The 23,885-nt window shown below is 44.8% G+C and overlaps 2 protein-coding genes across 15 annotated transcripts in view; one reads left to right on the top strand and one right to left on the bottom strand.

Annotated features, from left to right (window-relative positions):
* Positions 1-3,999, bottom strand: part of LOC142140705 (uncharacterized) — a 148,037-nt gene extending 144,038 nt beyond the window's left edge. For 7 of the 14 annotated variants that reach the window (XM_075198513.1, XM_075198510.1, XM_075198504.1 and 4 more), the window contains exon 1: positions 3,817-3,997. The gene's annotated coding sequence lies outside the window, so the exon portion shown is untranslated. Of the gene's footprint in view, positions 1-3,816 lie in introns of all 14 variants that reach the window. The other 7 variants (XM_075198512.1, XM_075198514.1, XM_075198511.1 and 4 more) reach the window with 3 other exon arrangements.
* LOC142140704 (uncharacterized) overlaps positions 1-23,885 on the top strand; it is a 233,637-nt gene that overhangs the window by 197,801 nt on the left and 11,951 nt on the right. The window lies entirely within an intron of this gene.

Below are 23,885 nucleotides of genomic sequence, written 5' to 3'. Positions count from 1 at the left end.
GTAGGTCACAGGAATTTACAGCAGGGTAAGTAGTCATCAAAGCAGGTTCATGAAGTAAAATATGGTTTATTAGCTCAAATAGTCCTAACAAGGACAGTTCACACGCCAGTGTGTGGTGCTAACGATCATTCCAAGTCCAGAAGTATAGCTGGCACAAGAATGATATATTACATGCTCAAACAGCTCATTTTTTATACAGTTCTGACAGGGGTAAGCCAGTCCCCTGATCCGAGATGGTTCTGCAACGTCTGAGCTATTTTTAGCATCAGAAAACAATGTTTTCCCAAACATGGATTTACATGCAATGCAAAGCAAACAATATTTACACTACCCTGTTATGTGCTAAAACTTGATGCTTGCATTATCTGAAATGCAGCCACACCAGACAGAAAGGCAGCGGGCCCTGCTGGTTATACAGACAAAACAGGCGTTTCTCACTAAACATAAAAGACTTATGTAGCATTTCCTGCCATCAGCAAGCAGACTTCCTCTAGCAAAGTTACAAACCCAAATAATTACACATCCCAATGTAACACAATAAGTGCATTTGCAATTGTATACGTATAAGTTATTTATAAGTGTTCCCACCGCATTATTTATTTAGTACATTCTACAAAATGACAGTTATAAGCAACATGAAAGTAAACATGGGGGGATGTGTACTTAGGGCACTCAAGGACCAAAATAAAATATAATATATACACTTTATTGATATGCATTAAAATGATGATCTATATATCTTGAACAACATTACCGAATTGATAAAACTTGAATAAAATATGAAGAACCAGAAAAAGAATTAAAACTAGCAGAAGAATACTGCTAGACGCGCCGTAAGTTTGTTGGATTCAGTACATATAACGATTAACTAATATTGTTACTGGAAAACCAAAAATTTATGAATCAAATGTCATCAATGTTTAACAATTAGATCTTGCCGGTATATATAACCGGAAGATATTGACTACCCTAGTCCAAGTTGCATATAATATGGTAGTAATTTTTCATCTTCACTACATAACAGGGTAGCAATATTGTTCGTTCACCAGTGAATCTATTTGTGCCTACACATACAGATTTCAGTGAGGTGAGTATAATACCGAATATAATGATCCCCAACTCTAATAAGTAGCCCAGATAGCTTTGTTGCTCGGTATTAATCCTCCTTAATAATGTCAGAGTATGCGATCAGTAGTATTCGCCTAGTAGGGATTAGAGGCCTGATTCATTAAGGATCTTAACTTGAGAAACTTCTTATTTCAGTCTTCTGGACAAAACCATGTTACAATGCAAGGGGTGCAAATTAGCATTCTGTTTTGTACATAAGTTACATACTGACTGTTTTTTCATGTAGCATACAAATACTTGATAGCTTATTTGTACACTGAAATTTAAAGTGTATATTTGTGTGCTACATGAAAAAACAGACAGTATTTAACCTACGTGCAAAACAGAATACTAATTTGCACCCCTTGCATTGTAACATTGTTTTGTCCAGGAGACTGAAATAAGAAGTTTCTCAAGTTAAGATCCTCAATGAATCAGGCCTTAGATTTATTTATAACAGATTGTTATCCCTTAGCTAAATATCTACTTAAAATCGCTAATTTTACCTGTGCGTTAGGCCTAAAGACTGAGAGAGCCTGTGGCGCGTATTGCCGCCAACGAGCATTTCGCTAAACTGAGCTGTCAAGACAACCTTGACACAGATGAAATTAGCGATTTTAAGTAGATATTTAGCCAAGGGATAACAATCTATTATAGATAAATCTAATCCCTACACATCTCTTCCCTTCCCCCCGTGTTTACTTTCATATTACGTTTTATATGCATGGGAGCACCACTCCTAGTGCAATTTTGAAATAATGGGCATTATCCCTTTGAGATATATTAAGTATATAGGATATAGTAGATCCACCTGGTGCGATTTTAATTTCTTTCAGCTATAAGCAACATCTCCACTTTTTCAAACCCGCAGTTTAGCAAATATACCCCCCAGGTCTGAATAAGTTGCAGTTGTGTCCGCTCGACAACAGACACTTACGTCCAACTTTCGAACGTGTACATAAACCTTTGATGTTATATGTTACGAATGCAATTACTATGGACATGATAAACTTGAATAACCCATCTAATACAGCAAGAACAACTTCCCAACCTAGGAAAAAAAACCAAAAACAATATAGATTTTCTATCTTTGCTACAAAACTCTTTGCAAATTCTAATCTATGGTCGAGGGACTACTAAAGTCTCAAAAATCATTTGCAAATCAGTTGTAAACCCCTAGTTACAAGTAGTTCGCTAGTTCCGAGTGTTCATAATCATCCCCTACTGACACCCGCTCCGACTGCCCACAAATAAAAACGCCTTTTCAGCCGTATCCGTCAATACATCCGTGCACAATTGCTCAAACATGGCATTACAATACATTGCCTACGTTAGCACATCCGTTGTTCCCTCCCCGTCACATCTCTTCAGGTATGAGGAACTGCAAGTGGAAAAAAAGTTGCAGGTCTGAATAGCCCCAGTTGTGTACGTTCACTTTCCGAGCATGCACAGTGCAAAAATACGGTAAACAGGCGTACATACGGCGCACTGTGAATCAAAGGCTTTGTGTCATTTTATAGTAATTCTGTCTTTCGCCTCTTCCATCCTAGTTTTCAATGTGTCTGTTAAGCAGATTCAGCGATTGTCAATTTATGGCAGGATCTCTGTAGCACTTTCCACTTTTGAGGCCTCCCCGTCTTCTAGATCTGAAACCTGGGGCTCAATCTGAGCAGCTGCCCTGGATCCTGCTCCAATGAGGCTGTAGCAGTTCAGCATTTGGCAACCATTCTTCAATTCCCTTGCTATTTTCACTCTGAGCCACAGTCCATCTTGTCCCAGCTGTGCCCTTTTTCAATTAGATTGTAAGCTCTCTTTCGAGCAGAGCTCTCCCTACCCTTTGTTTTCATGCATTTATTTTATGCCTGTTTTTGTGTTTTATATGTCCCTGTTTTATGTATGACCTGTTTTTCCCCACTGTACAGCTCTGTGGTGCTTTACTAATCAACAAAAATAATAATAATCATAACAATATTCAGCAGCCGGCCTGATGTGGACACGAATCTCAGCGTCGGCGCGTCCTGCGGCTTTTCAGCTTGTTGCGCCAAACACATCCAAATAAGAACCCACAACATTTTATAGTAAAAAAAGTATATGTTAATGTATTAATGTATGCCTGTACGGGGGTCTGAGGACAAAGTAGACCTCGAACTGGACAATATCTGTTCAGCCTAAACACAACACAGTCACATTTGGAAGTTGAGTGGAGTCAGCCATTTTACCCACTGTAACAATATTCACAAAAACACAGCTCACTGAGAAGGCAGCCATTTTGTAGGCTAAGATACTCCTAACAACACTGACTTACTAGGTAGGAGCCAGTGACATCACTGTGGCACTAAAGCATCTATTTTTCTTTTTTTGCAAAAGATTATTACATTACCATTAATACAGTATCACCCTCAGGGGTGTAACTAGTGGTGCAGACAAGACAGAGAGGGGGGCACAATAAATAAATAAATAAATATATATATATATATATATATATATATATATATATACACATATGGGATAGTATAGACGTGTGGGCCCAGAATCCCATATAATCCCAGCCCTTTGGTTATGAGACAATAGATGGGGAGGGGCTGCAGGCACTTTATACTCTGCATGTATTGTATGATGATCTGGGTCTGCAGGGGGTGACTGTAAGTGACCTGAGCACCTTCATACAACATGAACCATATACAGGACAACAATAATAATGCCTCATACCTTACTTCTGCCGCAGGATGTATCACTGGCGGACGGACAAACAGGGCACTGGCCTCCTCACATCAAACAAGAGCCGCAGGGGGGTTATGGGAGTTGTAGTCGCCCCCTGTAGAAACCAAGGAGTCTGGAAGCGCTGGAACTACAATTGCCAGAATTCCTTCATTAGTCCCTACGTCATCAGCCTGTGCCCGATAGAACAGACGCGTAAAAATAAAAAAAACAAAATGTCCCTCATAAACACTCTAGCGGCTCCGAGCCTATAAGCAGGCGTACGGAGCGGCGGCCATGTTTCTGAAGACCAAGACTAGTTGCGGCTATACCCAACGGCTCCAACAAAATGACTGCTGCTGTGGAGTCAGAAGATATGGTGGTTGTCGCGTGAGATTCTAAATGGGTTTTTAGGATATAAACCGGTTCTCGTTAAACCAGTTTTTCTCTTCACTCCTGCCAACCTGAGCCATTGTAGTGTGATAATGTTCTGCTCCTGCTCATACTGTTGTTTTGCAAAATTAACTGGTGTTAAGAAACCTTTTAGTGTAAGTATGGAATGGTTGGGAGGTATGTCCCAGTGATGGATGCCTCTTCAAGCTGCGTCTACCAGGATGGCATGCGAGCAGCATTGAAGGGGTGTTTTAGGGAAAAGAGGCGACAACCCAGCGCTTCAGAAGGGCCTGATGTGCGCTCAGAGGAACGCGGCTCGTCCCCTCCTGCAGAGATGCAATGATGCACACCCATCACGGGTGCCCAACTGAAAAGCGTAAGACATTCTTGCTGACATTTTATTTCAACCCTACGGGAGACCCCGGAAGGCAGGTAAAGTGTGAGTACGGAGGCCAAAATGACGCGATTTGGCGTAAACCGCATCATGGAAGCTCCCATCCAAACCACTTCACCAGGAAGTGGGCAGGATGCAGGAGAATGGCCTTCTCTCCCGGGAGACTTACCTGGAATTCATGAGTCTCTTGTACATTCCGGGAGAGTTGTCAAGTATGGTGTAAGAGTCTTTTTCAAATGTAGAAGCTGCAAAGGCATAAGTGGTGTTGGTTGGTCGTAGCTTATTAGTGTTGGCCGCCGTAAGTGGGAAAAGACTTTGATTTAGCCACTGGTCGTTATGGCAGTAGGACTCGGGGAAGGAAGCCATGTGGTTCAAATTTTAGGCCCCATTTTAGTCTCTGGTAAAGCTGTTTTAACTGGTGTATGTGTCCTATGTGTGTCTTCTGAGACCAGTGTGATTAGCCCATTTGAACTGATAGCGATATTTCTTAAGTGGTCAGTGATCAGATCATAACGGCTGGAGAGACAACAATTACACGCACAGGTGGAGTATAGTGTATGCTCTGAGGTTATCAAAACAAATCATCATCTATATATAATGTTTTAGTAACGTAGACATTTTAGCACTGCGTAAGCGTGAATCACAAAATCCAACATCAGCAAATATTACAAAGGAAGATATACATGTCCTGTGAAACTGGACATAACTGTTACAAATTATAGCTGCAGTTCTTGCATATCCTTGAAACTTGTTAATAAAACTAAAGCCTATTGTGACTTGCAAAGCTGTAGGCCTGAACAATATTTTTCTGAACAAACCAAGTTAACTTTTTCAGAACACTTAATGTAAGGTGGTGTACAATGATTTGCCTAAGAACAAGCAATTGTATTATTTTGCCCTGATTATCTGTCTTAGAGCTAGATTTACTAAGCTGCGGGTTTAAAAAAGTGGGGATGTTGCCTATAGCAACCAATCAGATTCTACCTGTCATTTTGGAGAAAGCACTAAATAAATGAAAGCTAGAATCTGATTGGTTGCTATAGGCAACATCCCCACTTTTTCAAACCCGCACCTTAGTAAATCTAGTCCTTAGTGTGATTTCCGTCAAGGTATCCTGGGTCATCGATAGACCTCTCCCTATTGGATATCATCAAATTTGGTGGCAACAGTAGGATCACTCAGGCTGACTCAGATGAGTTTAGGAGGAGTACAAAAGAGCTATGCTCTGTGCCCCTACAGCCAATCAGCACACCACCATTAAATACACTGTTAGTCCAAGCTATATAACCACCTTTATGTGAGTGAAATGAAACTGGAAGGGGTTCCCAATGACATCCTGCTAGAAGACAACTGTCAGACTGGAAGGGTGGCTGACTCCTCTACACCAGCAGCTTTGCTGGCTTTGCCGTCGTCTCCTAGCTACCCACCAAAGTTAGGTTCCTACAATTGGTCCTGTCTCACAACAGCAGATAAAAGCCTTCCTAAGATCTGCCAGCTACTACCATAAGTTTGTTCCCCAAAACAGCACCCTTTCCAAACCTCTCACCGACATGACTACCAATAGATATGCACACACCATGGTGTGGTCAACGGACTGCAAGAGGGACTTGACCATACATCTCTTGCACATTGATTGACAAGGAGGTGGACACTATCCAGAAAGAATGTTTGGCCACTCTGTGGGCATTAAAGAAACTGAAACATTATTGTCATGGGATGAGCTTACTCTGCCACCATCCTTTATGAAACTTCGCTGATATGCAGCAACTAGTTGCCACTGACTACTCGTGGCACCACTTGGTCAAACTAACCACTCTCCAGGTGTGCCAAGTTGGAGGAGCATATCGTTGACACTACGAGGCTCCATTATCAGCACCTAGAACCACTCACACTTTTTAGGCAATGTGTAGCAGCTGCAACACCTCCTTCCTGGTGTCTCTAAATTTTTCATAACCACTTACTGTGGATCAAGACTGCTTGGTAGCTGGCAGAAGGGTGGTTCAGGAACATTGGGCTCTACAAAGGACAGCCAGCTGATGGTTTTGTGATCCTTAATCTGTTGGTTACAGTAACACAGCAAGATAGGTGTTATTATTATTATTAATTTTTATTTATAGGGCGCCACAAGGTGTCCGTGGCGCCGTACAGGGACAAACAAAATTACAATACAAGGTGAGACAGCACAGTACAGTAAACAGTAAGCACAGTAACTCAGTAAGCTCGATGCATAGCTAGAGAGGGCGGGGGAAGGGGGAGGGAGGATCCGCAAACAACGGAGCCCAAGAAGGAGGGCGCGGAAGACGGAGAACCCCAGAGGGGACGGGGGGTGGAGGGCTAAGCAACAGGAGAGCAGAGTTAGAAGTGGTGGAAACAGGAGGAGAGATGGCCCTGCTCAGAGGAGCGTACAATCTAAGGGGAGGGGTGGACAGACAGACACGCAGGGGAGAGAGGGAGAGTAGGGGGACGGAGGCAGGGAAGGGGAAAGAAGGGGGAGAGGCAGAAGAAAAGGTTGGAAGTTAAGTGGGAGACTGAAAGGCCTTAAGAAAAAGGTGGGTTTTTAAAGCCCGTTTGAAACTGGACAGATTAGGGGAAGTTCTGATGGAGGGAGGGAGCTTGTTCCAGTGGAGGGGGGCGGTGCGGGCAAAGTCTTGGATATGCGCATGGGAGGAGGTAATAAGGGGGGAAGAGAGGCGACAGTCAGAGGCAGAACGGAGAGGGGATGGAGTGTGAATAGAGAGGAGGGAGGAGATGTAGGGCGCAGTGGAGTTGGCGAGGGCCTTGTATGTGAGTGTGAGGAGTTTAAAGAAGATTCTGAAGGGGAATGGGAGCCAGTGAAGGGCTAGGTAGAGGGGGGAGACAGAAGAGGAGCGGCTAGAAAGGAAAATAAGTCTAGCAGCAGCGTTAAGAACAGATCGAAGGGGAGCGAGATGAGAGTGGGGGAGGCCAGTGAGGAGGAGGTTGCAGTAGTCCAGGCGGTAGATGATCAGAGAGTGGATGAGACATTTGGTGGCATCTTCGGAGAGGAAGGACCGGATGCGAGCGATGTTACGCAGCTGGAAGCGGCAGGATTTAGCAAGAGAGAGGATGTGGGGGCCAAAGGAGAGAGGAGTCGAGGATGGCACCAAGGCAGCGAAGTTCGGGGACAGGGGAGATAGAGGAGTTGTCGACAGTGATGGAGAGATCAGAAGGGGATGAGTTATGAGGGAGAGGAAAAACTATGAGCTCAGTTTTGGCGAGGGTAAGTTTGAGGAAACGGGAGGACATCCAGGAGGAGATGACAGAGAGGCAGGTGGACACCTTAGAGAGGAGGGAGGGAGAGAGCTTAGGAGAGGAGAGGTATAGTTGAGTATCGTCAGCGTAAAGCTGGTAGTTGAAGCCGAAGGAGTTGATGAGTTCACCCAGGAAAGAGGTGTATAGAGAGAAGAGTAAGGGTCCCAGAACAGAGCCCTGAGGGACCCCGACAGGAAGGGTGGGTGGGGGGGAGAGAGACCCAGAGCTGGTGACAGAGAAGGATCGGTCAGCAAGGTAAGAGGTGAACCAGGACAGGACTGGGCCGGAGAGGCCGAAAGACTGGAGGGTGTGGAGGAGGAGGGGGTGGTCAACGGTGTTGAAGGATGCAGAGAGGTCAAGGAGGATGAGAAGAGAAGTGGCCCCTGGCTTTAGCAGAGAAGAGGTCATTGGTGACTTTAGCCAGGGCAGTTTCAGTGGAGTGAAGGGGGCGGACTGGAGAGGATCAAGGAGGGAGTGTTCAGAAAGGTAGGAGGTGAGACGGCTGCAGATGAGCCTCTCAAAAATTTTGGAGGCAAAGGGGAGAAGAGATATGGGGCGATAGTTCGAGAGAGAAGTGGGGTCGAGATTAGGTTTCTTAAGAATGGGGGATATGAGAGCATGTTTGAAGGAGGAGGGGAAGATGCCAGTGGAGAGATTAAAGAAGTGAGCGAGGTGGGAGCAGGTGGTGGGGGAAAGGAAGCGAAGAAGGTGAGAGGGGATAGGATCCAGGGGACATGTAGTGGGGGGGGAGGATGAAATGAGAGAGTGGACTTCTTCGCCCGTGGTGGGGCGGAAGTAGTGGAGGGGAGGACGGAAGAGTGGGAGGGATGCAAGGGAGAGTGGAGGAGGAGATTTCAAGTCGGATGGCCTCGATTTTAGAGGAGAAGAAGGAGGTGAAGTCGGAGGCAGTCAGGGAGGAGGGGGGTGGGGGAGGGGGCCAGGAGAGTGCTGAAGGTGGCGAAGAGCCGGCGGGGGTTAGAGGACTGGGAGGAGATAAGGGATTTAAAGAAAGATTGTTTAGCGAGTGAGAGGGCAGAGCTGTAGGATGAAAGAATTAATTTAAAGTGGAGGAAGTCCGCCAGGGAGCGGGATTTTCTCCAGTGACGTTCGGCGGTACGGAAGCATTTTTGGAGGAAGCGGGTAAATTTGGAGTGCCGGGGTTGGGAGCAGCGGGGGTGGATGGAGTGGGCAGGGGCGACCGCATCCAGAGCGGAGGTGAGGGTGTGATTGTAGAGGGAGACCGCCTGGTTGGGGCAGGCCTGGGAGGAAAGGGGGGGAAAGGAGGGTATCGAGAGAGGAGGACAGAGAGGCACGGTCAAGAGTGTCGAGGTTGTGTATGGACAGTAGGTTTGGTCAGGGGGAGGGGAGCAGGAGAAGAGAGAGAGAGAAGGAGAGGAGATGGTGGTCGGATAGAGGAAAGGGAGAGATGGAGAAGTCAGAGAGACTACATAGGTAGGAGAAGACAAGATCAAGGGAGTGACCAAGGCAGTGGGTAGAGGAGGAGGTCCATTGGGTGAGACCAAGGGAGGAAGAGAGGGTGAGCAGTTTGCTGGAAGCAGGGTCGGTGGGGTTGTCGATGGGGAAGTTAAAGTCACCGAGAATGATCGAGGGGAGGTCTGAGGAGAGGTGGTGAGTAAGCCAGGCAGCAAAGTTGTCAAGGAAGAGGGAGGTGGGGCCAGGGGGGCGGTAGATGACAGTGACGCGGAGGTGGATGGGGTAGAAGAGGTGGATGGAGTGGGCTTCCAAGGAGGAGAAGGAGAGGGAGGGTTCAGGGGGAATGACACGAAATGTACAGGTGGAGGAAAGGAGGAGGCCCACTCCACTGCCTGGGCGGGCACCAGGCCTGGCGGAGTCGGTGAAGGAGAGGCCACCATAGGAGAGGGCAGCGGGGGAGGCAGTGTCAGAATCGGAGAGCCAGGTTTCAGCAATGGCAAGAAGGTTAAAGGAGTTGGATAGAAAGGGGTCGTGGATAGCAGTCAGCTTGCTGCGGACGGATCTAGCATTCCAGAGGGCACAGGAGAAAAGGGGAGAGGAGAGGGGGGAGATGGGGATGAGGTTAGCAAGATGAGCAGCGGGCGGGAAGGAACGGGAGAGGTAGGGCGGGGTGAGAGTATGGGTATGGAATGAGAGAGGGAAGGCATAGTAGGGAGAGAGAGTAACAGAACAGTGAGATAATGGGGACAGTGAAAACAGGTAAGAACAATGGCAGGAAGACAGTGACAAGGTGGAAGACAATAACGAATTAGGGTGTTTCACAGAAACAAGAAGGATATTCTCTGTGTTTATTAGTTTAAATAGACGTGCATACCACAAGAATGTAGAACTTTCTTACATTTTATTTGGGTTACACGGTTCAGGGGCAGAGTTCTATCTCGTCACTCTTGCACAAGCTAGAAGGGTCCTGGAGAGTATCCTATCCCAGTGCAATAGCTTCCATGTTACAGGCTCTACCTCCGAGTGCGATTTAGCACTATTCAGAATAAGGTTAGACAAGTACACCTAGACAACTATACCAGAAAGCAAATAAAATATTTTTATTCATGGGTTATACAACATATCGACTTATAATTTATCTACATCACTTCAAAAGAAAAAACAAAGTTTCTTGTCAGAATCTTTTATCTCAGTGGCGTCAAATGGGATTCTGTAGTCAGTCGTCCCGTGTTGCACTATGGAGAGACCCATCGGACTTTCAACTTCTTTTTCTCAGCACCTTCTGTCCAACCTCTGTCGGGGTTGAGACGTACAGCAGCTCCTGTTTGGCTTGTGCGATCTGCAGGTGTTTGCGGGTGTGACATGATAGACCTGCTATGCCACCCTCTCCATGCTTGCTGGGACCGGCTGGGCTTGCCTGGCCACCGTCTCCTTTTCTTTATTCCAAATTGCGCCCCTGGACACGCAGTAGACTGGGCTTCTCTGACACCACTAAGCTCATTTTTGGTGCCTAAGACCACTTCATTCAGGGTAACTCTCGCTGCTAGTGTACGCCCTTGCTGGGCACCTGGGCTGGTACACCTGACCTCTTCCTGTAGATCAGGGTTGCTGTGGATGGTTCCCCTTGGCCTATCACACTGGCCAAAGCTGCAGATAGTGGGCAGAGCGTTGGTACTAAATGCAGGGTTTCAACCTCAGAAAAGCCGGATAACAGATTAGATTGGTCTAATCTGTAGGTCACAGGAATTACATCATCATCAGTTATTTATATAGCGCCACTGATTTTGCAGCGCTGTACAGAGAACTCACTCAGATCAATCCCTGCCCTATAGGAGCTTACAGTCTAAATTCCCTAACATACACACAGACTACAGATATAGAGAGAGAGAGATTAGGGTCAATTTGGTAGCAGACAACCTACTAGTATGTTTTTGGAGTGTGGCCGGAAACCGGAGCACCCGGAGGAAACCCACGCAAACACGGGGAAAACATACAAACTCCTCACAGATAAGGGCGTGGTCGGGAATTGAACTCATGACCCCAGTGCTGTGAGGCAGAAGTGCTAACCACTAAGCCAATGTAAAGCACAGATAAGTAGTCGTCAAAGCAGGATCTTGAAGCAGTGATGTTTTATTAGCTCACATAGTCCTAATAAGGATAGTCACACGCCAGTCTGTAGTTCCAGCAATCTTTCCAGAAGTTACAGATTGTATAGTACTACATTACATGGTCAAATAGCCCATTTTTTATACAGATTTACACAGATACCCTGGCAGGAAGTAATCCAGCCTCTTGCCCCTCTAACCAATGCAGGTGCTTCATGCAGCCTGTACATAACTCAGCTTGGAGGGGTTTAACACCTTTGTACATTGCTACTCACGCCACCACTACGGCTGAGGTTTTATATTGAATGTTTACATCAAGATATAACATTTGTCTAATCTTGTTTTTAATGCAATTTAACTTGCAAAATTCACATTAATATGTGATCACTTGTATCCTTAGTCTTACACACATAGGAAGTCTACCAGCCAGTCTAATTACCCTTCCTGTGCTTGCCGGCTCAACAGACATGAAAAGCGATGAAAAGGTCTAATTAACATGAGATCACCTGTCTCCAGAGTTGCAAAAACACATCCTCTCCATACATATACTTACTTAGGATTTCCTATAGAAAAGTTACAAAACCCAAACATGAAATACTGTCTCAGAAAGCAATACCTCAGAAATCAGTACATTTCTAATACACAGTATCAAAAATCAGCACATTTGCAATTATATAAATCGGTGCACTGCACTAATAATTTAAATATACTGTAATAAAGGGAGCCATTTATCTAACAAGATGCAGAGAAAGCATACAAGCAGAGTAAGACATTGGCGCAGTTATACACCTAGATTGAGGTTAAACCAGGTAAAAACTTATGTGTAGTTTAAAGTTTGGTTAACTTACATGATTTGAAAGCTCCTTCCTCTCAGCAAACAGACAGGGTGTGTCTGTTAGTGCAAACAGAGCCAGTGATAGGCGTTTCCCCTTAAAGGGAAGTTGGGTGAGTCACCTGCCCATCAAGCTAAGGCTGGGGGATGAGTATCATGTATAAAAGCTTGCTTGTGTCAGTTGTTCACAGAGACCAACGCTGGGGAAGCTGGCTGGTCTTGAGAGACCTGGTCTATGTCTAGCTAGTGTTTAGGGTCTCCATAATTGCTGTGAAGTTCATATGGTGTCATACATTTTAACCATCCTGACAATAAAGCTGCATAAAAAGAATAAGTTGTTCGCGTGTGCTTCAGCAGTAGCGGGCTCTTGCCACAATACTTATACCATAAGTTATTTATAAGTGATCCAGCCACAGCAGGTAAGGTCCATTAATCGCCTAATGCACTCCTGTATGCTCTCAACATACTCCAGAATGATGTCACGACGATGCATTGCGAACCTACTATCGTTGGCACTACTCGGAAGAAGGTGCGGAATCTAACGTGCCCCTGGTATTCACCAGAGACCCCCGCAAGGAGACATGCATTTCGCGGTCCTTCCACGAGTCGGATAGCGAGACACGTGAGAAGAGTGGTCAGACAAGCCGGGTCGGTAACTGTGCTGGCAATGGAGGTACACAAGGAGTATTCGGAGGGATGGTGAGACAAGCCCGGTCGGTAACGTTCAGGAAGCGCAGTACAACAGGGAGATCCAAAGAGGTAGTCAAACGGTCCGGGTCAAAGGGTCACAGGCAGGCAGAAGAGTCAGATACAAGCAAGGTACAGGAATACTGGAACGCTGGAGGCAGTTAAGTGGACCTGATACTCTGGCACAGGAGGTAGCCAGGAAGTGCCTTTAATAGTATGAGTGACCAAAGGGGAGCTGGAGGACGGCGGAGCTGTCATCAGCTGCCGCCGAGACCTGAGAGTCGCGTCCTGTTGCTAGGTGTTGACAGCGGGGCCGGGCAACCAGAAGTGACGCGTCTGGTAGCTTAGCAACCAGACGCGCGTGGAGACAGCACAGGCGGCCGTCCCGGAGAGATCACGGGACGGTGCCTGACAGTTGATCATAGCCACCAAACTCCACTTCCCAACTCTCGCAAACCAAATCTAAGGGACTGTGCATGTACCGTCCATATAAGAGCTTGAAGGGGGAGAATCTGGATGATGATTTCTTTGGCACCTTCCCGGTAGTATATGAGGAGCTGCTGCAGGAATCTGTCCCAATCCCTTGCTTCAGTTCGTACATAGGCCTGTAACAGGTGTTTGAGGTTCATGCTGAACAGCTCACACAGTCCATTGGTTATCTGGTGGTAAAGAGCGGTGAGTCTAATCCCCAAACAGTTCTAGAGGATCATCAGTAGTTCACTCTGAAACTGCGGCCCTTGATCTGTCACCATTTCCTGGGGAAAACCTACCCAAAGGGAACATGCCCATCATGACCTGCGCTACAAGCTCTGTGTTAATAGAGGACAGTGCTACTGCCTCTCTGTACTGTGTCACATAATTGACAAAGGAAGAGGTGAACTCCTTTCCAGTACAGCTGTTTCAAGGGTCCTATAATATCAACTGCAACCCACATAAAGGGTTCCTCAATAACTGGCATGGGCTGCAGGGTACGTGGCTGGAGGCCAGGTGCAGGCAGAAATATTGTTTTCTACATCCGGGAAAGGACAAGATAATCGTGGCAAGAAGAAATTGCTCTAGAGCTGCACCCCTGTCTTCTTCCAGCTAAGATGGCTGGAAAGTGAGGCATCATGCTCAGGTTCTAGCAACTGACTGTGGTATTGATAGGGCACTAGCACCTGCCTGGAGGCTGTACATTGTGCCTTGGGGCTGATCCTGTTTGTCAGGCTGTACAATAGTCCCTAATGCCACATTATTCTCACCCCTGATTGATGACTCACCTGCCCATCTGCTATGCATCACTTGCCTGCCTGGGCAGATCACAGCCAGAATATGAAGTGATGTGGGTAAGTCAGGGTCCACAAATAGTACGTTCTCTGGGCTTGGCTGTAGGTCACATTGCCAACAAAGTGGCTGACTGTAGAACTTACACAGGCAGTTCATTTATCACTCCCATCTCAACCATTCCCTGTTCACGGCCCCAATCAAGTCGGACCTAGGCGTTCCTTTGCTGACCTCTGGCCACGGCACACTTTGCCCTGCAGTTTGGTTGAATGTGGGAACTGAAGTCTCTCCTGAGTCTCTCAATCTCCAACCTGCACGGCTTGGATGTGGTCCACATGTTGCCAGGAGCTGCGCCCAAACTCCAGCTACATTGCCTTCGCAGTACTGGAGCCCCTCAACATCAGACCTTTCCCGGTGGTATGGCCAGTCATCTCCAACTCTCTACCTCCTCGCAGTATGCCACCAACATTGTGTGCAGGGACCAGACCCAAGGTATTGGTCCTCTACTCTGGGGGCAGTCTCTCTGAACATGTCTGATTCTCTGACACATGAAGCAGACCCATGGTCCGGCAACGTCTAGTTGGTGTGACTGTACTGTGGCTGAAAGGAAAAACTGCTTGAGGTATCTTACTGGCTTGGACTCAGGAGCTTTTTGGGCTACGTGCCATTGGGGTGGTTTGGAACAACCATGGCAAGTTTGTAGCCTATTTGTCCGCCAATCTCATGCCAGGTTCAGGAATGGTTGGCTGAATTCAAGACAAGCGTGCAGCCTCTCCAGGTGGCAGGACAAACCTACATAATTTTGGCACATGTGGGAGGTAAGCCAAGGGCATTATTATTATTAACACCAGTTAATTTAGCCCATGTTATTATATTTACACTACACTACCAAGAGCAGGGGCAGCATATAATCAAATTAAAATGGTTTAGACTGGCAGAATTGAAGAAGAAAGGGGCTAGATAACTATGGCTATACTGAGAACTGGTTAAACCCTGAAAACAATCTGACTCCACAATAGCAGCCATTATGTTGGAGCCTTTTATAATAGCTGCAGTTAGTCTTGGTCTTCAAAAACATGGCCGCCGCGAGGGACAAATGTTTTATTAGACGTCTGCTCTATCGGGCACCGGCTGATGCCGCAGAGACCACATGATTTGTGGTGATTGTAGTTCTAGCGCTTCTAGAGCGACTACAACTCCCATAACCCTCTGCGGCGCATGTTTAGCTCAAAGAGATCAATGCACTGTTTGTCCTTCCGCCAGTGACATATTCTGCTGCAGAGTTAAGGTATGAGATATTATTATTATCATGTACCTAGTTCATGCTGTATGAAGGTGCACAGGGCTGGAACCCTCTGCAGATACAGCTCATTGTATACAATGCATGCAAACTATAAAGTGCCAGCAGCCCCTCCCCCTTCATCTCATGTCACATGACCACAGGGCCCAGGATTATATAGGACTTGGGGCCACAGCTCTGTGGAATTATGTACTTACAAATGGGAAACTGACCTAGACTCACTAGAGGAGACTTTTCCTGCAAATATTTGGAAACATTGATTGTGTTCAGCTCTGAAGCATGTGAAACAATGTTTAATTAAAATACTATTCAATTTTGTTGAATTTAATTTGCTAGTGTCTGTTATTTTATTAGTTCCCGTACATTGTGCTACGTAACCCCCATCTGGCATAATGTCATTCATGATTGGTGTATCCTTTCTATGCTTCACTGGTTCTGTAAAACTTTGAAAAAAAGACATTAAAAAAAGAGAAAACGAGGAACTGACATAATTTGGGGTATATTTACTAAACTGCGGGTTTAGAAAAGTGGGGATGTTGCCTATAGCAACCAATCATTCTAGCTGTCATTTATTTAGCGCATTCTACAAATTGACAGCTGGAATCTGATTGGTTGCTATAGGCAACATCCCCACTTTTTCAAACCCTCAGTTTAGTAAATCTAGCCCCTGATCTAAAAGTTGCAAAATGAAGGTTTTGTTATATGAAGGGTCTTTTGGAGGGCAAATAAACAATTTATATTCTACAGATGGTTTATAGTGCAGTTGGATGTCTGTTCCTGGGATAGTGGAGCGGTTCAGCACCACCTTATGTGTCCGAGACCATAGGATCAAATTAAAGACACGGAGCTGACCTTTTATTCCTTTCCCGTAGGAGACGTCCCCTGAAGACCATGGAGGTCCATTTCATGGAACATATTCGTCACTCGCTGTTGATTGACAAAAACAAAGACCTGATCATAGAGAAACTGCTGAACCTCACCCTGGAGATCATCCGTCTGCTGACTAGAGAGGTGAGAGACCAGACACGTCACTGCCATGTTTCCCGTTATAGTTGAATACAATGGAGGCGGCCATTTTGTGGTCTGAACATGTATCCATTACATTGTAACCTGTCCATCCACTAGGAATCAGTGACCTCTCTGAGGCATGAGGCACAAAATGCCAGAAAATGCCTCATGCCTCGGTGATGTCACTGGCTCCGTGGCCAAGCCCCTGAATTGTCTACCTCCATTATGTGTGGGCAGTGGGGGAGCTTTAAGAAACGCGTCATCATCCCAGCAGGTTAGTTGGACAACACACAGTTCAGGCCATTTCCATTTCTCCCTCTGTCTTCAGTCACTGTTATGTTATATAACAGGTTTTCCTAAAGGAATGTATGTTATAAAGTTACATTTTTCCACAAAGCTTGGAATGCAGAAAATGCCCCCAGGGAATTGTGGGTAGAAGTATGCACATAACCTCTGTGTGTGTCTTCTGCCTCTGTTATAGACCATACATAGACTGTAAGCTGGGAGCCGCGCCCTCTTACCACTTTGTCTGTCTGTAATACACAGTCTTGTTTTATTACAGTGTTTGTTCCCATATGTAAGACACTGAGGAGTATCCTGGTGCTATATAAGTAACACCTAATAATAGTATAAACACCACAACCTGTATTACAGAGAGAAGGTGCAGAGTTATTATCCTGTATTGTGTACATCTGTGATCAGCTTATTGGAGACAGCGTCATCAATCCTTTATCACAAGTTTACATACAGGGGGTAGATAAGGTGCTGTGTTCCAGTTCCTAAATGTGTGCAGGAACAGAGTTGTGGTTTTGATATATGATCTGATCTGCTCTGCGTCCCGCTGGTCGGTTTGTTTTATAAGAGGGTTGCTCAGTATACACAGTGATAATTATGTTTTATACCCTCTGCTGTATGTGAGCCGATGCTTGTCACAACCAGTAAACCTAGCGGCAGATATATATAATATTGTGACGTTTGGTGGTCTCTCTCGTAGGATTTTATAGTTGTCAGAAAGTCGGACGACCATGTGACAGAGGACAGCGGCCCCCCAGCGCCGGACACATGGACCAGGACCCAGAGTCCAATCACAGAGGCTCCACCTCACGCACCGATAGAGGAGCGGAACCGTGACGGGATGGTCCTGGAACCTGCTGAGATATTTCATGGAGAGACTGAAAAGGTGCCCTCTCCTCTCACATATAGCTGTGTATTCCTAGAAAGACATTTATTTATTTACAGACACTTTGGGGGCTTTTGATTCACTTTGTCTCCTACTGGTAGCGTTCTGCAGTGTAATAACACAGTACTCCTAGGTATGAGGGTAATTCATGTAACCAGCTCTCCTATGCCTCAGGTTCCTGGGAAGTCGAAAGATGTGGAGGTCTCGTTCTCAATGACGGAGTGGGACTATTCAGGACCCGAGGACGTTGTGGTGGACACTCGGCAGCCTCACGGCTCAGTGGGTAAGAGGCTTTGTGTCCTGCGTGGGATTTGTTCCTCTCTTCATCCCAAAGTCTTTACCTGTATTAAACACAACTGGAGGGAAATTCTGAGCTCTGTGCTGGAGATGTTATTGGGCAGGGATGGGTCAATAGCTTTCATAACATATCCTCATCATCATCATTTATTTATATAGCGCCAACATATTCCGTAGCGCTTTACAAATGGGGACAAACATAGTAAACTAATAAACAAACTGGGTAAAACAGACAAAGAGGTGAGAAGGCCCTGCTCGCAAGCTTACAATCTAACATATCTACAATATTAACTTGTTCTGTAATAATATCCCGAAATTGAACCCCAAAAACTATTTGTGAAAGTGTTTTGATCATCATCATTTATTTATGTAGCGCCAGCAGATTCTGTAGCGCTTTAATAAAACAGTACTGGGTAATGCAGACAGACAGAGAGGGAAGAGGGCTCTACTCACAAGCTTACAATCTATGGGACAATGGGAGTTTGATACGTGAGGGCAGGGACTGATGTGAGTGAGTTCTCTGTACAGCGCTGCAGAATTAATGGCGCTATATAAAAGAAATGATAATGATTAGGACCCTTAGTAGATGAAAGACCAACCAGATCAGGGACGCACGCAGGATTTTTAACCCAAAAAAAAAATTATAGAGAGAGCTGCCTTTTGGCTCCATTTCGGCAGCACTGTGCTATACAGCAGCCGCGGCGCTGTCAAATACAGCACCGCCGCGGACGCTTATTTGACAGCGCTGTGGCTGCTGTATAGCACAATGCCGTATGTAGGGGCACTTCGTTAGCGGAGGGGAGGGGTTTCTGGAGACCCAGAAACCCCCCCTGCGTGCGCCCCTGCAGATAACATCAGGATGGTTATACGCCCAAAACCTTATGACAAATGCCCTGTGCAGTAATATATTCTGAGTACTGATATATCTCTATCACTGTTTGTTCTCCTCAGGTGAATGTAGCTCGAGAGATCCCCCAGAACGCTGTGAGACCCCTCTCTATCCCCCGGATTGTATAAAGGAAGAGATCAGGATTATCACACGGGATTATCAGGTAGAGGAAACTGATCTGACCTCTCTCTCGCTGGATGAGTGTGGTGTGATATACATTATGTCATTCTCTGCCTTGGTTTCTGAGTGGCTGTAACACCTTATTTAATCTAGTAGTAGATGATTACCCTTCCTCCATTTGCCAGATTGTAATATAGCTTATGTAACCTCTATTTAAACTTTTAAGCACAATAGAAATCACAGAGGACTTGTATAAAAGCACTCGAACCCTACAAAGGAAGTGAAACCCTGGGGAAGTCCCCACAAGCTTCATCTAGCTTTTAAATGTCTTGACAGCAACTTGCATGTAAGATGTTGTCTTGTATTTGTGATACGAAACGCTGCATCAACATGAAGCCCATTCTATTGAGAACGCCTAGTACAATTCCATCCAATACCCACACATGATAATTACTTGACTTAATGCTGGTACTGTTGTATTACTATTTATTTCTTCATATTCTTGTTACCTATAAGTTTTCATTGTTACTTTTTTTTTTAACTCAAAAGGTTGAATTTATTGAATTTTTTAGAAAAGCATATTACAAGCTTAGCAGTGGTTGCTGAGTACATACAGCAGATCAGTTCTTTTTTATTGTTACTTTTATTATATTTCCAATCACTCCCTTTTTTTTTTTTTGCTTTATTTTTATTAACATATTGATTTCTAACAATCAAATTTTCTGTTGTCATTTATGTGTTTATTGTACGATCAGTAATTGCTATGCACAACGATTGGGGGGATGTTTTATTGAATAACCGGTGTGTCTTGCACACTCATGCACAACAGTTTACCAACTATCATGCTATATATCATTATTAACCGACCATGTTTACTCTCTTACATCAGTCCCTGTCCCCATGGAGCTCACAGTTTAAATGGTCTTCTGCACAAACACACGCTAACACGCTAATGCAGTGGATTCCAAACTTTTTCAGTTCAAGGCACCCTTAGGGCCTCCATAGCTTTTTCAAGGCACCCCTAAGCCAAAATAATTACCAAGTAGTCCCCCGCCTTGCTTACCACTGGCCCTTGCCGAGGCACCCCTGTGAGATCGCAGAGGCACCCCAGGGAGCCTAGGCACACAGTTTGGGAACCACTGCGCTAATGTTATCTATGTTTCACATTACTGACATTGTGCAGTGGAAAGGACCTGTGGTAGCGCCTCACATGTGCATGTTATCCTCTTATTCTGTTCTCAGATACACTCGTTATAAAACTCGCACTTTTATGCACTTTTCCTTACACAATGTTGCCTTACTCAGTCTTTTGACCACACTAAATAACACTTAAGCTTTACAGAATTATTTATCCAATAGCCACTGTGTCTCAGCAGTACTTCACAGTATATATTCATTATAAATAACCAATACTCACAACATATGTATGTATTTAAATCAAAGTATTTTACTGTTAACACAGAAAAGCTTGTATTCACAGTTCACACATATACAGGGTGATTCAAAAGTCGCAGTACACCCTTTTATTTCAAAAACTCTACAGGAATTGGGCCGATTTCAAGATGGCGCCCATGTTTGGTACATACCGTAAAAGATAGACCACGTCACCCATACCTTACTGGAGTATTCAGGTTTCCCAATTTCCTGTAGAGTTTTTGAAATAAAAGGGTGTACTGCGACTTTTGAATCACCCTGTATTATAACGTTGTTCAGCATAACATAGTATATCAATATAACATTAACCCTAGGTTCACCACCTTTATTAATTTCACTATCCTTGCTTCACATATGTATCCTTAATAAGAATTAGTATTTATAATATTGATTTAACTATCACAGATTTCAGACAATAGCTACACAGTTATATGTATATAATAGTTAAATCCACATTGCAAACACATTATATATATATATATATATATATATATATATATATATATATATATATATATATTATGATGCTTGTATCCTCGATCCAATTCTTTATCTGCGATGTATGGAACGTTCCTGTAGCTTAGTGAAGGTTTTCTGTAGTGTAGTGTATTTTCTGTAGTGCAGTGTATCCCTATACAATAAATATTTTCTGTAGTGGAGTGTGTCCCTAGTGTAGTGTAGGGCAGTACTCGTTGTCCAGGGGCAGGCAGAGAGAAAGAGGGGGACTCCCGGGTCTGACTTTTATAGTCCAGACCCAGAAACTCCCAGCCTCCCCAGCAGCAACGTGTGTGTGGTGATTCACCACACACATGAATGTTGTGTGTGTCCAGGGGTGATGATGTCATCACCCCTGGCGGTTCTCCCCATTGTGTACGTGCCGACTTGAGTCGACATACACACACAGTGGGGCTCTGCTATGGCACTGCGCATGCGCGAGTCACACATGCGCAGTTGTACTATGTACTTGTGTGCACGCACACCGCGGCTCCCCCTCTTCACATGCAGTCTGAGCTATTGCTCACTCCTTATAAATGTCATCCCCTTTACTTCTATAACATGTGTTCTCATAATGTAATGCTCATGTCCTTATCCTGTATATCCTCCCTGTGACAGGGTGGACCGCCTATGCCACCCTGTCTGTTGTTGCTGGGAACCGGCTGGGCTTACTTTGCCACCATTCCCTTTCTTTTTCCCAAATATGCCCTCTAAACGCAGTAGGAGGGGCTTAAGCTGCTGCCACCACTGGACTCCTTACCGCATCCAGAACCGGGTTCCTTCTGGGTAACTGTCGGTGCTAGGGTACCCCTTTGCTGGTACACCTTAGTTAGCATTTCCTGCTATCTGCAAAACAGACTCCCTCCCACATATGCCTAATTGGAGATTTCCACTAGCAAAGTTACAAAACCCCAAACAAGACATTTCCTATACCAAAATACACACAATATCAAAAATAAGTACATTTGCAATTATATATAATAAGCGCCCTGGACTATTTCCTTTAAATAAATTTGTACCATAAGTTATATATAAGTGATCCAGCCACACTCCCGGAATAGAAGTTCTGTTTGATATGTATGTTCTTGTATGACAGGTTGAGCCGGGACATGGGTTATTTCACCCGCAGTGTAAGGAAGAGGAGACCGTTCCTGACCCCATCAGCACAGGTGAGAGAAATGTCAGATTGGACTAAATAGCAATTAAGCGTTGTTGTATAATTGTGTTAACTTTAACCAACTGGCTTTCTACTGTAATCACCTTACTGCTGTGTACTCCATTATAGTCTATTAATTCTATGTAACGCTAATGCCATATAATCACTACACATCGCTATCCAGTGATCAGATCGCAGCAGTATCAGAGCGGCTAATACCTTGCTGTACTCAACTAAATAATATTGTGTTTATTGAGCCTGGTACACTGTGTGCATCTGGTTGTACAATATACCTCCCACCGAATAATGTCTGAGGGGTTTATGATGAGCTCTGTGCCCCAAAACAGAGGCAGAGTATAACTCAACAATCATCATTCTTCCCCTGTTGATTACAGTGATATAAAGCGCACAAGCGACATGTTGATCTATCGCTCTATATAGATCTATTGAACTATCGGGGGCAGCACGGTGGCGTAGTGGCTAGCACTTCTGCCTCACAGCACTGGGGTCTTGAGTTCAATTCCTAACCATGGAACTTATCTGTGTGGAGTTTGTTTGTTCTCCCCGTGTTTGCGTGGCTTTCCTCTGGGTGCTCAGGTTTCCTCCCACACTCCAAAACATAGGGTAGGTTAATTGGCTGCTAACAAATTAACCCTAGTCTGTCTGTCTGTCTGTCTGTCTGTCTGTGTGTGTGTTAGGGAATTTAGACTGTAAGCTCCAATGGGGCAGGGACTGATGTGAGTTCTCTGTACAGCGCTGCAGACTTAGGCGCTATATAAATAAATGGTGATGATCGCTCCGTCCAGGGCTCTTACTGATTGGTTAATCTATAATCTATATGTAAAATAAAAGGACTTCCATACCTTCATGGCCCGACCACATTTCCGATTTTTGCTACGTGTAAACCGAGACGAATAATTGGTTTGAGGACCCTGGTGTGACAGAATGGGCTCAGTCGTACAGTTACTGACCACTAATACGGCTGGTACTCGCCAACCAGACACCGACTGTCACCTGCGCCACGGTGCCCCAGGTCTATGAGGATAGTAAGTGCCATCACGTGGAACCACTGCAAACAACAATCGCTTCAGTGAATTATTGTCTGGAGTGATACTATTAGTTTTCTCTGGAATATAGATTGTAAGCCTGCGAGTATCGGCCCTCTCACCTCTCTGTCTGTTTTACCCAGTTTGTTTATTAGTTTACTGTGTTTGTCCCCAATTGTAAAGCGCCACGGAATATGTTGGCGCTATATAAATAAATAAATGATGATATATAGATATATATATGTATGTGTCAGATCTATATATGTCAGATACCAGTTATTAATCAATCTTATCACTATTATAAGATTGATTAATAACAGAGTGGAATGCGACTCTATCGCTCTGATTGACGGCTATGCAGTAACATCGCTATCCCGGGAACACTTTACATCTGATTGTCTTACTACACGCGCTGTTGATCTTGATTTTTGGTAGGAGCATTCACATACATCTCTGCTTGCCGCATATTATGCATGTTTATGTTTAGCATGTTTTTATTGATAGCTTTTTATTGAATTTGAGTTAAGACAATATCACGCTAGATTTGTCTATTTTTTTCTTGACTACACGACCATTTGTATATCCCGGCTGGACGTTTAAGGAAGGATCAAAGTTATTTCTGAATGTCTACATTTCTTATACCATCTGGTAGGAATCAAACCTTTATTATAACCACGGAGGTGTTGGTGAGGTGTTCATCACTATGAAACAGGGATCTACTTAGTGAACACGCTATCCTGATTACCACTCATGGGATTTGATACCATTCTCTCATACA

Source organism: Mixophyes fleayi, chromosome 2, assembly GCF_038048845.1.
Source record: "Mixophyes fleayi isolate aMixFle1 chromosome 2, aMixFle1.hap1, whole genome shotgun sequence".
NCBI classification, from domain to species: Eukaryota; Metazoa; Chordata; class Amphibia; order Anura; family Limnodynastidae; genus Mixophyes; species Mixophyes fleayi.
This window is presented reverse-complemented; position numbering and strand designations above follow the sequence as displayed.